The sequence below is a fragment of the Talpa occidentalis genome, unplaced genomic scaffold, assembly GCF_014898055.3.
Source record: "Talpa occidentalis isolate TD23 unplaced genomic scaffold, MPIMG_talOcc4v2.1 talOcc4.17, whole genome shotgun sequence".
NCBI lineage: Eukaryota > Metazoa > Chordata > Mammalia > Eulipotyphla > Talpidae > Talpa > Talpa occidentalis.
The window spans coordinates 9,392,959-9,407,741 of NW_023601754.1; the positions used below are offsets into that span (position 1 = coordinate 9,392,959).

The window sequence follows — 14,783 nt, forward strand, 5'->3', positions numbered from 1 at the left end:
TTCTCTGTGCAGAAGCTTTTTAGTTTGATGTAGTCCCATTTGTTTATTTTTGCTCTTGTTTCCCTTGCTGTTAGAGTCAAGTCCCCAAAGACAATCTTGAAGCCAATGTCATGATGTGTTTTGCCTCTGTTTTCTCCCATGTATCTTAGGATTTCCGCTCTTACAGCCAAGTCTTGAATCCATTTCAAATTAATTTTTGTGTATGGCGTCTTGTTTCACTTTTCTGCACATGCCTGTCCATTTTTGCTAGCACTATTTGTTAAAGAGACTTTTCTTTCTCCATTGTATTATTTGACTCCTTTGTCATATATATATATATATATTTTAAGGACTTATTTATGCATATAAGAACTGGGGTGTATGCCAGAGGTGCAGGGGGTGAGAGGATTCACCGGAGACAGTAGGGAGCAGAACAGGCAGATATACTGAAATGTACTACTGAGGGGAGCAGCAGGTGAGGCAGGAGAGGTCTGCTGCTCCATGTGGGTAGCTCCCTGACCGGGGATCGAACTTGTGCTGCAGTGGCTGGCAATAGCTTGATAGCGCTGTCTTTAACCCCTACGCCACCAGGGAAGCCTGTCATATATTTTATTTAAAAGATTTATTTACTTATTTATACAAGAATCAGGGTACAGGCCAGAGGCACGAGAGGGTGAAAGGATTCACCAGAGACACAGCAGGGAACAGAAAAGGCAGACTGACAATACACTGCTGAGGGGAGCAGTGGGTGAGACAGGAGAGGTCTGCCTTGCTATGTAGGACCCTCGCTGGCCAGCCGGGATCGAACAGGTGCTGCAGAGGCTGCAGACAGCTTCACAGTGCGGCGCTCAACCTCCTGCGCCACCAGGGGAGGAGGCCCTGTCATATATTTTAAAAGAGTGAATTTTCCAGAATATAATTATATTTTCACATGCCTGGCTTTAAAAAATAAAACTAAATAAATGATAAATATCAAATTAGTTCAAAGGGTGCATTGTTAGATTAAAGACAGGTACCATAGTAGTGGATGAGGCTGAGAAGAAACAATAACCAAATAGCTTTCACCCTAAAGTGCCCAGGTCTTTATTCCCATCTGTTGTATCCATGGTGGTTTCTGATCAGTCTCCAGTATTGGGCACTGGTCAAAGCCACACTTATGCACATTTTCAGAGCATTCCTGGGGCCCATCCTGTTTGTGGTTGCCCCACTGTACATAGCTGCTGGGATTTCCTGTGGCAACCTGGTCTCCTTTGTAAAAAGTTTGTCTTCAGGACTGGCAGCCAAACAGTATTCCAGTCATCTCCTGGGTCTCTATGGGTTCCCTAACCAAAAGGGGAATGTAAATGTTTCGGGATGCACCAACCCCTCATTGTAAAACAAAAGCCTTATGAAAGGTGTGCCCAGAGCCCCTCTTCGATGAGCCATGACTCTGCGGAGTGTGACATGCTTATTCTTCAGAATTAGCACAGGACACAAGGCATTTACCACCGTGCTAATTGCTATTGGATGGAAACAAGCAACCCCAGTATGTGGGCAGGAGGCAAGACAAAACAGATGCCAGAGCCATTCAGAATCATGCCCTGCATTGGGCACTGTGCTGGTGGCTGAGGACATGTTTGTCTAAATGTCAGTTTCCTGTGGGTAGGGCCTGGGGAAGCAAGCCTGGGATCCAGCGTGATTCTGATCGGGTAACTGGGCAACCACACACCCTTCTGCCTGCCCTGCAAGGCACTCAGCATGTGCTCTCAGTGCTGTCTTTCTATTTAAATAGAGCTAGAGAGGGAAATAATATGCATATGTAAAGCATCTCCCCCAAAAACCTACAGAATATGGAATTCCCTCCTTAAGCAGTGAATGTGCTCAAGCAAAGCCAAAGGTGTAGGCCGAAGGTAACACATCCCTCCAGACATCTTCAAAAACGGCAGATTTCAGTGTCATTTATTGTGGAGGAAAAAATATCTTAACATCCTGCTGCTTCCTGTTGCTTCTTGTCTTCCCAGCAATCATCATAGACATATGGCAATGGAAGTATGTCCTAAACCAAATTTTCTGAAGTTTCTTCTTAGTATAATAATGGAGATCACTGAAAAAGCTAATAGCACTGTCCTTTTTCATCAATAGATATACCCAAAGGTAATGAAGAGGGGACTTCAAAACATACTCTTCCTTGTGGGCCATAAATACTTATCTTTTAGTTAAAATAAAGCTCAAGAATGAAATAAGATGAAGGAAAAAGTCACTTAATGAAAGCTTGTTTATCACCTTGAAGGTAAATGGAAACAACAATGTAGGACCTTCCAGAATTTACTAGGGTAAACGAGGTCTGCTCTTAGAGTCTAGCTGGGCTGCCCCTCCAGATCTCCCCAGGCTGATCAAGCCTGTTGATGGAGAACTTTGGCAGACAAAAGGGATGCCAGATGCAAAGGTGTCATGGCAGGTGGTCAGAGCTCAGGAGAGAAAAGCACCCTGTAACAGTGAAGCTGCCATCTGCTGGCATGTGATGGGGTGTGAGATGCCCCGTATTTTAGTGCATGTCCTGTTTTCCAGCCTGGGATGCTGCATAAATACAGATCTGAACCTGGTTCATCATGAATCAGGGACCGCTGCATGCCAAATTCCGCTTCTCCCAGACCTGGTGAGAATCATTCTCCCCACTGAGACCTAACTGCTCCATTGTAGTGTGGGCCCATTATGGGGAAGCCGCATGTTTTTTCAGATTAAGTGATATGACTGCCCCCAATGCCTGGTGTCCCTGGACCCAAGATGACACTCCCCAGTCACAGGCAGAAGGGAATAGAGTCAGCATAGTATTGGTATTCCTCAAACTGAATGGAAAAATGTTCTTTAAATAGAATGTTTGCTTGATGGAATTGAAAATGGATCAGAAGCCCCTTCTCCTCCTACCCATTCCCCTGTCTGCAATCTCGTGTCATTGATATTTTTTCCTTCTTTAACTTCACCACTCTCCTAAGACTTTCACAAAAATACTGTCAAACTGCAAAACATATTTATCTTGCTTTTTTATTACCAAGCACTCAGCTGCAGGGGTATCTGGAGATATAGTGGGATTAGGGTCAAAATTCCAGGATTCCAGTCTCTTTTCTGCCTGGTAACCAGATCATCCTGACCATTCCCCTTAAGTGCTTAGAATCTGTCTTTGCATCTGTAAAGTGCAGAAACATTGAGCAATAGTCCTTCATGGGAGCCTTGAGAAAATTCTAAGTAATAACCTCTCTCATGATGCCTGACACATCCTAGATGTTCAGATGTTTCTTGAATTTCAAATGGGGAAAGTGTAGATATTGTATATAGGTCTCCAGAATGAATGTATAGCCATTCTTTAAAATACATAATATTTAAACTCCCCCATACCAAAAAACAATGCAAAATTCATGATGATAAGTTTATTAAAACACTGGAATTCAGGAAAAACCCAGACTGAACTGCCCCCTGGGTGAGGGTTGACAACAGCAACAAGTCCAGCTGTGAGTATTCTCTATGCTTAGAGGACCTAAAGGTTACGTTTGCATTTGTAATCACTGCCCTGTCACATGTTGATAAATTGGAGAGCAGCTAAATCTTCCTCTTGAAAAACTTCAATCCCTTTGCTTCCAGAACAAGTGCTTTGTTTTCAAAATTGACTCCACAGCTTGCCAGGTCTCCTCCACTCTGTTAGCAATTGAAAAATCAGTTAGCTTTGGGAAATTTCTGGTGGAAGATGAAGTAACTCACAACCCCCACACCCAGCGGTGATTTGCCTTTTCAGGACTGTCCTTGGAGCTCTTACTGTTCCTTTGGCCAGCAAACATCAACTCCCATAAGGACTACAAGATAATAAATGAAAATTACCTTCTTCGGTTGTCAGTCAGAAAAATAACCATATTCTTCCACTAATGTGGATCATCTCCTCTGGGACAGAAAACTGACCAGGGAAATTCCACAAGGACTGAGGAGAACGCAGACCAGAGTTCCTATAGTGATCACAAGTGTCCTCATTCCTCTTTTAAAGTGCCCTTTGAAAGTACCAGAGACCCCACAGGCTGGTGGGAGTGGTGGCAACTACTTTCTGCCAACCTGCATTGTCACATCACCTCAGTTTCTTCCAAGAGCCCAGTGAGGAGGCTTCCTGTTCACAGAAAAACATGGTGCAATTCAAGGATGATGGAATTCTGATAGCTGCACCAGCGCCAAGCTAGGAGTGAGGGGTCTCTCACTGTTGAGAAAGAAGCTACAGCCACGCTGGCCCCAGCTTACTTCCATGAGATTCCTCCCCTTGGTCTTTCCAATTTCCCAATGATTCCAACTTTGTCTCCAGAGCCAGGTTTCTCCTTCACCGGGTACACATGGCCTCCTTGATTTAAAGAGAAGACAGAACTTCCTAAGATTCTGAGTTGGAGAATCTGGTGACTTTTGTCAGGAGCCTAGTATTTCTAGAATCACCTGTATGAGGGCAGATTGGAGGAAAGTTGTAAAACAGTAAAATTAAAAGATGCAAGTATCAGGGTGGGGGGAGTGGGTGGAGGACACAGGCATGAAATGTAATGGAAATGAAGATGTGGGGAGAGAGAGACGTGAGTAAATGAAAACCAAGTGAAGGAAAAATAAAAGACAAGAAGGATTTTGAATAAAACTTTGGCATCATGTAACTCAAGAAAATCACTTCCTGGCTCTCCCTTTTATAGGATGTTCTTCCCCTCTTGCCTAGCATCTCCCAGCTAGTGTCAGCCAAGCCCCTTCCCTTGTAATCCTACACAAATAATTTCACAACAGACACAGGGGTCCGGAGTCTGAAGAGTAAGAGGTGGGAGGACACTGAAGCTCCCTGGGCCCAGGCCAATCTTTTTGTTGCTGCGGAGCTATGACTGGTGAATCTGGAGGACATGGAGCTGTCCCTCTCTCTGTGTAGGGTCCCTGGCAGAGGCAGGAGCGTTCCTGGGACCAGAGGGACATGGACCGGGCAACACAAGGTGGGAGGAGAGAGTCAAGCTTAGTGGAGAGCTGGTCTCATCCCAGTCTTCCTACAGGTTAATTATAAACGCAGCCTCATGGAAGAGAGGCCATCACTGGGTTTCATCATCAGTTAGCTTTTGCTGCATAACAACCCATTACAAAATATAGTGGCTTAAAACATCAAGCATTTCTTATTTAGCTCATGGTTCTTTGGATGACTGGGATAACCATACTTCTAGGGCAGCTCTTTTGGTCTGGACCAACTCCATTGATTTCTGTGTTCTGCTGGAGGGTTGACTGGAGCGGTGGTTGACTAGATGACTGGTCTAATAGGTCCTCCTTTGGGACTTTGTCTCCACTCCACATGGCCTTTCCTCTCCTACAGATAAACCCAAACCTTTTTACATGACAGCAGCAGCCCATATTACAGATGCAGCAGTTCACTCATGGAATGATCTTAAAATTGTTTATATTTGTACTAAGAGATAATGATCAAATTGTAATTAAACCTTTAGCAAGCCTAGAAATTCATCTTCTAATATTTGAGTTAGTAATTAGTATCCTATGTTAAAATGTTATTTTATATCTTATAAATTTTTAAATACTTCCTATGGCCTGGCATGTAATGGTACAGAAAGTTTATAGCAAAGGCTCTTCCCTCTTTTCCCAAGCTGTCCAATTCCCCTCCCCACAAACAATTGCTATTTTTGGTTTCTTTTACATTTTTCCAGAGCTACTTTATGCATTTATGGTGTCCACAGACCAAGCATATATGGAGGTGTGCATAAATTTTCCCCTTTCGGTACATAAATGGTAATATAAACACACCCTCTACATCTTGATTTTTCTAACTTAATATATTGGGGACTAATTCCTCAGTATCTTATAGATGCATAGTATTCTGTAACATAGATTTACATAGTGTTTTTAATCAGTCTCCTGTTGATGAACCTTTAGGTTGTGTCTAATCTTTCACTGTTCCATATAAGACTGTAATTGATAACTTTGTATATGAATCTTTTAACAAAAAAAAAAAATGTGGGTATATCTGCTGCAGGAATTCCTGAAAAAGAAATCGTTGGGTCAAGTATTAGGTGCACCAGTGACACAGAACACAACCAGATCATGGTGTCTAAATATCATTCTCCTCTTAAAGGAGACAGGCTCCTTGGAAAATGCTTTAGTTCTGGGCCAGGAACAGGGAAGATAGCATATGAACCTGGAACATCCTTTCATGCCAAGCAGCAGGAAAGTGTGCAAAGAATAATAGGCACACATCAAAGTAACATAGAAGTAGCTTGAAGGGATGTCTACTGACCAAGCATGAAACAACTAAGTAAAATAACAATAATTGTGTATGAATTAGAGATATGCTTTATAAATTATACTAAGTAATGATAGAAACAAGGTACTATCTATTTAACCCAAGAGTCCATACTGACATAGATAGGATATTCCTATAGTCTCAAAAACAGCTCCCCAAAAGAAACATATTCATCACAAAGGGAAAAATTAGTAACAGGACACCAGCATAACCAAGCGATCACAATAACATGCCAAGTGAACACTTACATGATGCATCATCTTCTCAGCGGTATTTTGCTAAAAATGCATACCCTGAATCTAATTCCAAGGAAATACCAAACAAACAAAAAATTTGCCATACAATAACTAACCAGCACTCTTCAGAAACATCCTGAAAGACAAAGAAGATTGAAGAATTACTCCATGGTAAATATGTCTAAACCTGCAATGAATGATTTTAAATTAGTTCCTAGAAGAGGAGAAAAAAGTATTTTCTCTCACAACAAAGGAATTTAGTATGACACTAGATAAAATTTGAATAAAACTGGTATATTACATAAGTGTTATGTCCATGTTACTTTCCTGATTTGGGCAGCTTTTCTGTAGTTAAATAGCAATGACTTTGATTTTCGAAAAATTTCAGAGGTAAAAATCATTGGCAAATTAGTGTACGTTTATGTGTACATAGGGATGCATATAGCCACATACACAAAGAAAGAGTAAGGGGGAGGGAAGAGTAGGAGAAGAAATTGAGTGCAGATGTGATAAAATGTTAATAGCATGACAATAGGGGTCACAGGAATTCTTTTCACTCTTTTCATGTCTCCGTGATTTTGAGATGATCTTTTAAGTTAAAAGAAAATATATGTGCATTTGAAATTTTGATAGGTTTTTGTCAGGCTGCCTGCTATAAAACCATGCAAACATTCTCTCCCACCACCACCAAAGTACAACAGTGGCACTTGATATTTACAGAATACATTCACACATCACACCAGAAGAATTTATTACTCCTGCAAGAAGTAGGCAAAGGTATTTTCTCCATTTTACATAACTGAACCTTCCAAAAGTGTAGACAATAAGAGTAGTGGTTAAGAACACAGGATTTTGAAACAATAATTATATGCTATTTCACTCCAATCAGACTGCCAAACATTATAAAGTTTGAAAATACTGAGCGTTGGCAGGGATGTAAAGAAATGAAAACTCTTATAATCTCTTGGAGGGAGTGTAATTTAGTACAATCATTTTGGAGAGCGATTTGGCAATATTTAATAAAGTTGAAGATGTGCACATCCTACAGCCCAGAAACCCCACCACTCCTAGCTCTCTATCCTAGACAGACACTCATGCGTGTGCAGGTGTACACATGGCCATGTTTCCGCCAGTGCGACTTGTAATAGTGACAGGTGGGAGAGGACCTTCGTGTCCACCGAAAGTGAATTCAGGGTACATACATTGTGGTCTACTTATTATAATACATTAATGAAAGTAAAAGAACTAGAACTATGCATTCAACAGAAAAAAGTCTAAAACATGTGAAAGCAAAATGCAGATGAACATGCACTTTTCATGTGCATTTTTTAGAAGGCTATAGTTTGTGAACTTTCTCACATATTTACCCTTCTTGGCATGACGTCTCCACTTTCTTATTTATTGGAAATCAAGACCTCAAGTTTTCATTTTAAAATGAAGTGAGTCAAATGTTCTGAGCCCATCTCAGAGTACCCCTGATGACATGGGCTAGTCTCCTAGTGGCCCTTGTCAGAGCACCTCTAAAATTTGGTGAGGGCCTCCCTGATGGCGCAGGCAGTTTAGCGCAGCACTGTGGAGCTGTCCGCAGCCTCTGCAGTGCGGGTTCGATCCCCACTGGCCATGGAGATACCCACATGGCGCAGCAGACCTCTCCTGTCTCTCCCGTTGCTCCCCTCAGCAGTGTATTTTGGTCGATCTGCCTGTTCTGTTTCCCGTTCTCCCTTTCTGGCAAATCCTCTCACCCTCTGGCACATCTGGCCTGTGCCCCCGTTCTTGTATAAAAATAAATAAATCTTTTTAAAAAATAAAATAAAATTTGGTGAGACACAGAATTTTACAGCTTCAACTGACTATGGCCACACAAAGTGAAGTAGGGGGTGTGACTAAAGATAGCAAGCCTAATTATGACACCTTGCTCTGATTTGATGCTCACACAGCTTGTGGTTGACACTTACCATTCTTTTAGTGCAGTGTAAGGAATACGTAGAACTTCTTACAACTCTTTACTGTTTGCTTTACCTTAGGCGCTGATTTGGGGAACCCAGACATTGTGGCTGTTTCGAGGACAACTTTGAGTCTCTGCTATCTTCTTCACCATCAGTTTTAGAGTGTGTAAGTACCACTTCTTTCTGAACTTACTTAATCTAATGCTTACTTTGACAATGGTGAAGCATGCATCACCGTATAAAAATTACTACAGTGCTCCAGAGATGTTCCACTTTTCTGCTCATGTGCCTAGGAGCAGGAAACTGCTCCGTGAGTGGGATTTTGCAATGAAGATGAAATCAGTATATCTTTGACATGGACAGAAACAGATTGAGAAACTACACAAAGGCATATGAATTTGTTAATATGATATCAATGTAAATTTCTTGGTTTTCATTCTGTGAGAGGTCCAACAGGACTTGTGGGAGAAGAGAATCACCACAGCAAACAGTGTAGTGAGAACCAAAGACACTGATGAGACTCTGCTTTTAGTCCTAATTTTCTCCTTGAAGCTGTCTGGGTGACCTAGAGAGAGTTATGTAACCCCTCAATTACCTCATCTGTAAAAAGAGAAATTTGGGTGAGATTATTTTGAAGATATTTCTCTAAATTCTTTAAATATTGCACCTTCATGCAAACTGAAAAACATTGATTTGAAGAAATGACTCCCAAAGAATGGTGGGCAGTCCATCTGTTTCTATCATTGGAGTGCTTGCTAAAAAGATGGATGGGTGGGTGAGTAGGTGGGTGGATCGATCTCTTCCCAAGTCCCTTTCCAGATATTCTGAGCCAGGATTTCTGAAGCTAAACAGAAGAAATCTGGCTTTTTAACAAACTCCCCAGGTGACTTGTATGAACAAGAACTTTTGGGAACCACTGCCACAACCATTGAAAGTATCATTGTGTTTACATAGACATTCAGTTCTGTAAGATGTGATAAGCAAGGCACATCTTACATTCGTGGAATTCACAAGATTGGCATCCGAGGACTGTTTTACCTTCTGTTTCTTGGCTCTGGGTCTTCCCAGTTGGCTCTGTCTTCCACTCCACTCCACTGACCAGATCTCTTAGGCCCCTTGGCTGTGTTTTCATTGGCTGCAATTGAAGGAGAGTAAAATCTTTCAGAAATAACAATTTCATCTCCTCCTAACCTGGATCCTAAATGTAATCTTGTCAGTCTGTGTCACTTTCTTCTTAGCAATAGCTTTTGCTGTCAGTCTTTTGCCATAGAGGGTTGGGCTTTGACCCCAAGAATGTCCACACTATGGAATGACTAAGAGGCTGTGGGTTGAGGTAACTCACATTTGCTTGTGGAACCAAGATGGCAGACTCCTGGAGCAAAGGGCCCCCCACTTGAGATACAAAATCGGACAGCTCCAGACTAGGGTCAGAGATCTGGACTGTGAATTCATAGAAGCTTTCAAATGTGCTGGCTGCTTGAGCTGCTCTTGCCAGTTCAGGATATGTGACATTCAGCTCTCTAGATTCTGCCTAAACCTTCAAGGAATCACAGGCACCCATAAGGAGACTTAGGTCTCAAAGGAAAACTAAATCCTGGCTTTGAAATCCAAACAGGGTCTCCCAGTACTGCCTACAGAGACTCCCCGCCAGGATCAGTCTAATTGCTCAGTGGGTGACTGTTGCTCTTCTCCAGCGCTTCAGTGGATATTGTTTTCTGGCATCAAATAAAGGGAATTGGAGCTTTAAGAACATAGTATCACTGTTGTCTGCTGAGGGTCAAATATAAAATTCTCCTCCCAAATCACAGGCCAGACATTGTGAGTGATGTATCAGGTAAAGTACTAACAAGTGCCCCTTCATGAGAGAACCACTCGCCCATAAAGAGCGTTCCAGACAACACCCACTGCTGGCCTGGCACAGATGTGGGCTTTATTTGATTTGGGGTTGATTTATTTGTTTGCCTTGCTTTTTGAACAGCATAACTTGGATTTAATGTCTCAAATACTGAATCCAATACTTGTAGGTTCACTGGCTTGTTGTTTTTTAGCATTTATGAAGTATATGTCATTGCACTTGGCGCTTTACAATGACTCATAAAAAGGCCTGATCCTAGCCATTGAGCATAAGTTTGCTACCAGTTGAATTACTATCTATGTAGAAATGATCGTAGGACAGATCTAGGTATCCTTTGTCCCTTAAACAGTTACATATTTTGGTTCCTTATTGCATCTGAGCCCAAACGTAGGTGTGGTGAGTCAGTCCCAAAGTCCAACCATTTTGATGGCAGTATCCTAATATATTAGACTCAGTGTATTTCCACAGATCCCTAGGCAAAGCTTACCAAATTTGGATGGAAGGATGGAAAGATAGATGATGGATGGATGGTTGGATGGATGGATGGATGGATGGAGACTTCTACCATAGTAGGCATCTGCCATTTTCTTTTTGTCTTTCCACCCATAGATTTATTTTTACATCTTGTGGTTACATTGCTGGCTGACTTGGAAGGGAAATGTGACTTGAATGGGTTTTTGCAACGAAGATGAGATCAATATATCTATGAGGTGGACAGAAACATAATGAGAAACTGATTTTACTAAGTCATTTAAACTTGTTCACAATATTATATCAATGCCAATTTCTTGGTCTTAATTATGTGAGATATTACCATCAGAGGCGGGGGGGGGGCGGTGAAGGGCACAGGGGACTCTGCACTGTTTCGCAACTTCCTGTGAGTCTGTAATTATTTCAGAAAAGAATCTTAAAAACTTCAACCTTCACATCTTTGTAGTCACACCTCACTGCCTACATCTTGCAGTCACTAGGTGCTGCACTAATAATGGAAATTTCAAGTGTGTCACTTCAGGACTTCCAGAAAAGCAGAAGCTAAAACAGAATTAGACATGCAAGAGATTCACTGGGGGAAATGTCTGGGGAGTACAAAGCAAGAGAGAAGCAGGCAGGGAGAACCTTGAAACCGCCAGGCAACTCTAACACCTATGAAAGGAGAGAGGGAAGGAAGGATTGGGTAAGAAGAACCTTAGACCATGCAAAAGTCAGAGAAAAAGCTCATGCTAATGAGGAGTCCATGAGGAAACATTCTGTCTTAGAATAAATCAGGCAGGCAGGATGGCTGAGTTCTAGTACCCCTACCACGTCCAGTCATCCCTGGAACAGCCTGGGAGCAGCCTCATCTGGAACAAATCCTGGGTGAATTCAAGGAAGCAAAGACAACTGGAGTGGTCAATCAACTATGCTCCCAGACTAGCTTTTTATAAAGGGGGAGCTGGGCAGGACACCCCCAGGGTCATCAGGCCAGACATTGATTTTCCTCTCAGTCCTCTTGCCTTCCTATACAGCTCTTCAGTGAACCTGACCCCTTGTTCCACTGTTTGATTCATCTTCTGACTCCCAAACCAGAGTGAGTGGTACCCTCTGCTCCTGCTGTATATCCGCTCCATACCTACCTGTGCAGTTTAAAGAGTCATAGAAGAAGATCAAGGGGTCCACCATAGATGTGTGCCATCCAACATCAGGTGGCTGCCTCTGCCCTTCCGTATCTTTCACTTTCCTTCGGTTGATGCCAGGTCTCATGTCTCACTATGCTTATTTCAACCCTGATGTGCTTTCATTAAGAGCTTCTACATGCCCAACCTCCATTTTCTGCATGGTTTTCCCATATGAGCGCCCTAAGTATTCCTCCACTCCCCATCTCCATATCCAGAACTTTCTTCCTCCTCTCTTCCTTTCTTTAACTGTTGGAGAAAGACGTTGTTTCTCCAGTGTCTCCCTATTCTTTGGACTCTCTCACTTGATTTCTGCCCCCCTACTTTGGTTATAGTAGTTAACCCTTTCTCTACCGTGCAGTTTCTCACTCTGCTCCACTGGATTCTCCCTCGGGTCTGTAGACATTGACTCTTTTATCTTAAACTAAGCTTCCCCTGCATCTATGTATCCCTTTGAACTCTGTGTATGCATTCCTTCCTTCATAGTCAGACCTCTTGAGATGTTTTTTATGCTTGCTGTAGCCCCCCACTTTCACATCAGACACTCAGCCCCACTCCTGTCTTCCCCCAGGACACAACTAAAGTGCTTTCCCACGGGTCTCTGTTGCCCATCCTAAAGCCTCATTTTGGGTCTCACCTTCCATGGCCTTTCATCTTATCTGTCACTGTCCTCATTCTCCAAATGTTCCCCTGCCTTGGCTTCCAGGCCCTGCCGCTCTTAGCTCATTCCATGTCTTTCTGAACATATCTTTTCTGAATTTTCTTCTTCTTGGCTCTAAATATAAATATTCCTCCAAAAGTCTGTCTTGATTGCTTTTGATTCAGCTCTGAATACTCTCCTTTCACATGCCTAGGAACTTGACTGTGTGCTCTGCAAAAGTTTTAGGTCACTTCTTCTAAATTGCTTCTCAGACTTACACTTCTTCACTTACCCTTTGCATCTTGCCACAGCTTCAAATCCCTTATTACTAACTGGCTAATTTTCTTAGCTTCCTCCCACACCCTCACTGATCCCCAGAGAAACAAAGGACTGCGTGCATATGTGTGTGTGTGTGCGTGTGCGTGTGCGTGTGTGTGTGTGTGTGTGTGTGTGTGTGTGATCTTGTCCAGAACCTATTCTTAAAGGTTTTTCACCCCAGCAGGGATATGAAGGGAGAGCATTTTGCTCTTAAAGAGGGGTCATGGGTTGGTGGCTATGATCAAGGCTCTAAGATCAGGATTTGAAGCCAAGCTTCCCCATGGGTTCAAGCCCCATCATTTTGAAAATACCATTGCCCCGTCTGAGCTTTGGCTTCCCCTTCTATCAAAAAAAAAAATGAATTGAACATAGGTCATCAGATTATTAAGACGACAAAGTAAGATGATGCACATCAGAGGCGGGGGCCATGTTTGGCACCGCATGGTGCTCATCCTTGCTCTTGTTGCCATCGTCATCCTCATTGTCATACCACACTGGCAGCATGACATTATGCACAGCTTAATTACTCACTCTTTGGCACGAGAGACTAACTTGGGAATTACACACAACTGGTAAATTAATATCTTGAGTACTTCCACTAAGACATCAGGCTAATAGTTTTGGGTACTTCAGATAACCCATGATGGGTCCCAGAGGATCCTGAAACCCAGAGTCTACATTTTCCCTGGCAAGAATAGACTTTTTTTCTGAGTTTTTACTGTCCACACTTCAACATAGTGCCTTCTATTACTGGACAACTGTAAGCCAAAGTGAAGAAGGCAAGAGAGTCTTTTGAAGTCAGAAATCTCTGATTCCCGCACTCAAGAAGGACATCTGTGACTCAGATGGTGAATGAGACCGAGGACCTGGCAAAGATGACGACGAAAGGCAAAATATTGGAAAAATGAGGGGCTGCATTAGAAGAAGTTTCCAAAAAGTAATTTGAAATGTGAATGTAATTCTAACAAATGAAGACATTAAAATGAAGGCTAAAATTATCCGTAAGATAGCTGCCTGACATGGTGAATAGAATTAGTATCACCAAATTGTACACTTGAAAACAGTTACAATGGCAAATTTTGTTTTAGATATGTTTTTACCACTTGGTATGCAAAGTACACACACACACACACACACACACATACACAGGACACCGAAAATGTATGGCAATTTATCGTTATAGTTTTATTTCTGACGTGTGTTTTTTATGACAGACCTGCTATGTCAACTTAGTCTTTATGAATACCTACTGCATAAAGCTCCATCCTTGGTATATATTGTAATATGACATGCATGTTTTTATGTATGTTTTTATGTATGTGTCTTCAAGTTTTTATTGCTGTTGGTGAAAGAATGCTATCATATATGAGGAAGTGGTAAATGGCTATTGATGTGATCCTCATATCCTTAGGGGCAAAGTCCACCTTTCTTAATTGAACTAAAAGAGATATCAGGACCTGGCTTCACAAATATTTGAAAAGTACCTTCTGCTTTCGACATAGATGCTGACATGTAAAAGCCAATGAGTGATAGTACTTTCACTATTACTAGGTTTTTTCCACCTAACCCTGCCCTCATTCAGCCTAACAGCAATCACTAGGAGGGTGCAAATAAAGTCACTTGCAATTGGCAGTAGAACCTTGAATCAGGTAGGTGGCATCAAGCGGCTGACTGAGAATTTGTACAGTTGTCTGTTTGCCTGAAGGCTCCTCCACATATTTAAGGAGAGAAAGGGGCTGTGACTGATGTAAATTATCATCTTAGAATCTGTCCCTAACTTTCCCTAGTTGGAAGACAAAATACAAAGAGTAATAGCAAAAGTAATGATATAAAAGAATACACAGCTTTTCACTATGAAAAGGAGAATGAAACAGTCTTGTGAT

The 14,783-nt window shown here is 42.0% G+C and overlaps 1 protein-coding gene across 1 annotated transcript in view; it reads left to right on the forward strand.

Annotated features, from left to right (window-relative positions):
- The window catches only part of ZFHX3 (zinc finger homeobox 3), a 1,259,585-nt gene that overhangs the window by 854,119 nt on the left and 390,683 nt on the right, over positions 1-14,783 (forward strand). Inside the window, 1 exon segment of the mRNA XM_054696960.1 lies at positions 8,514-8,601. The gene's annotated coding sequence lies outside the window, so the exon portion shown is untranslated.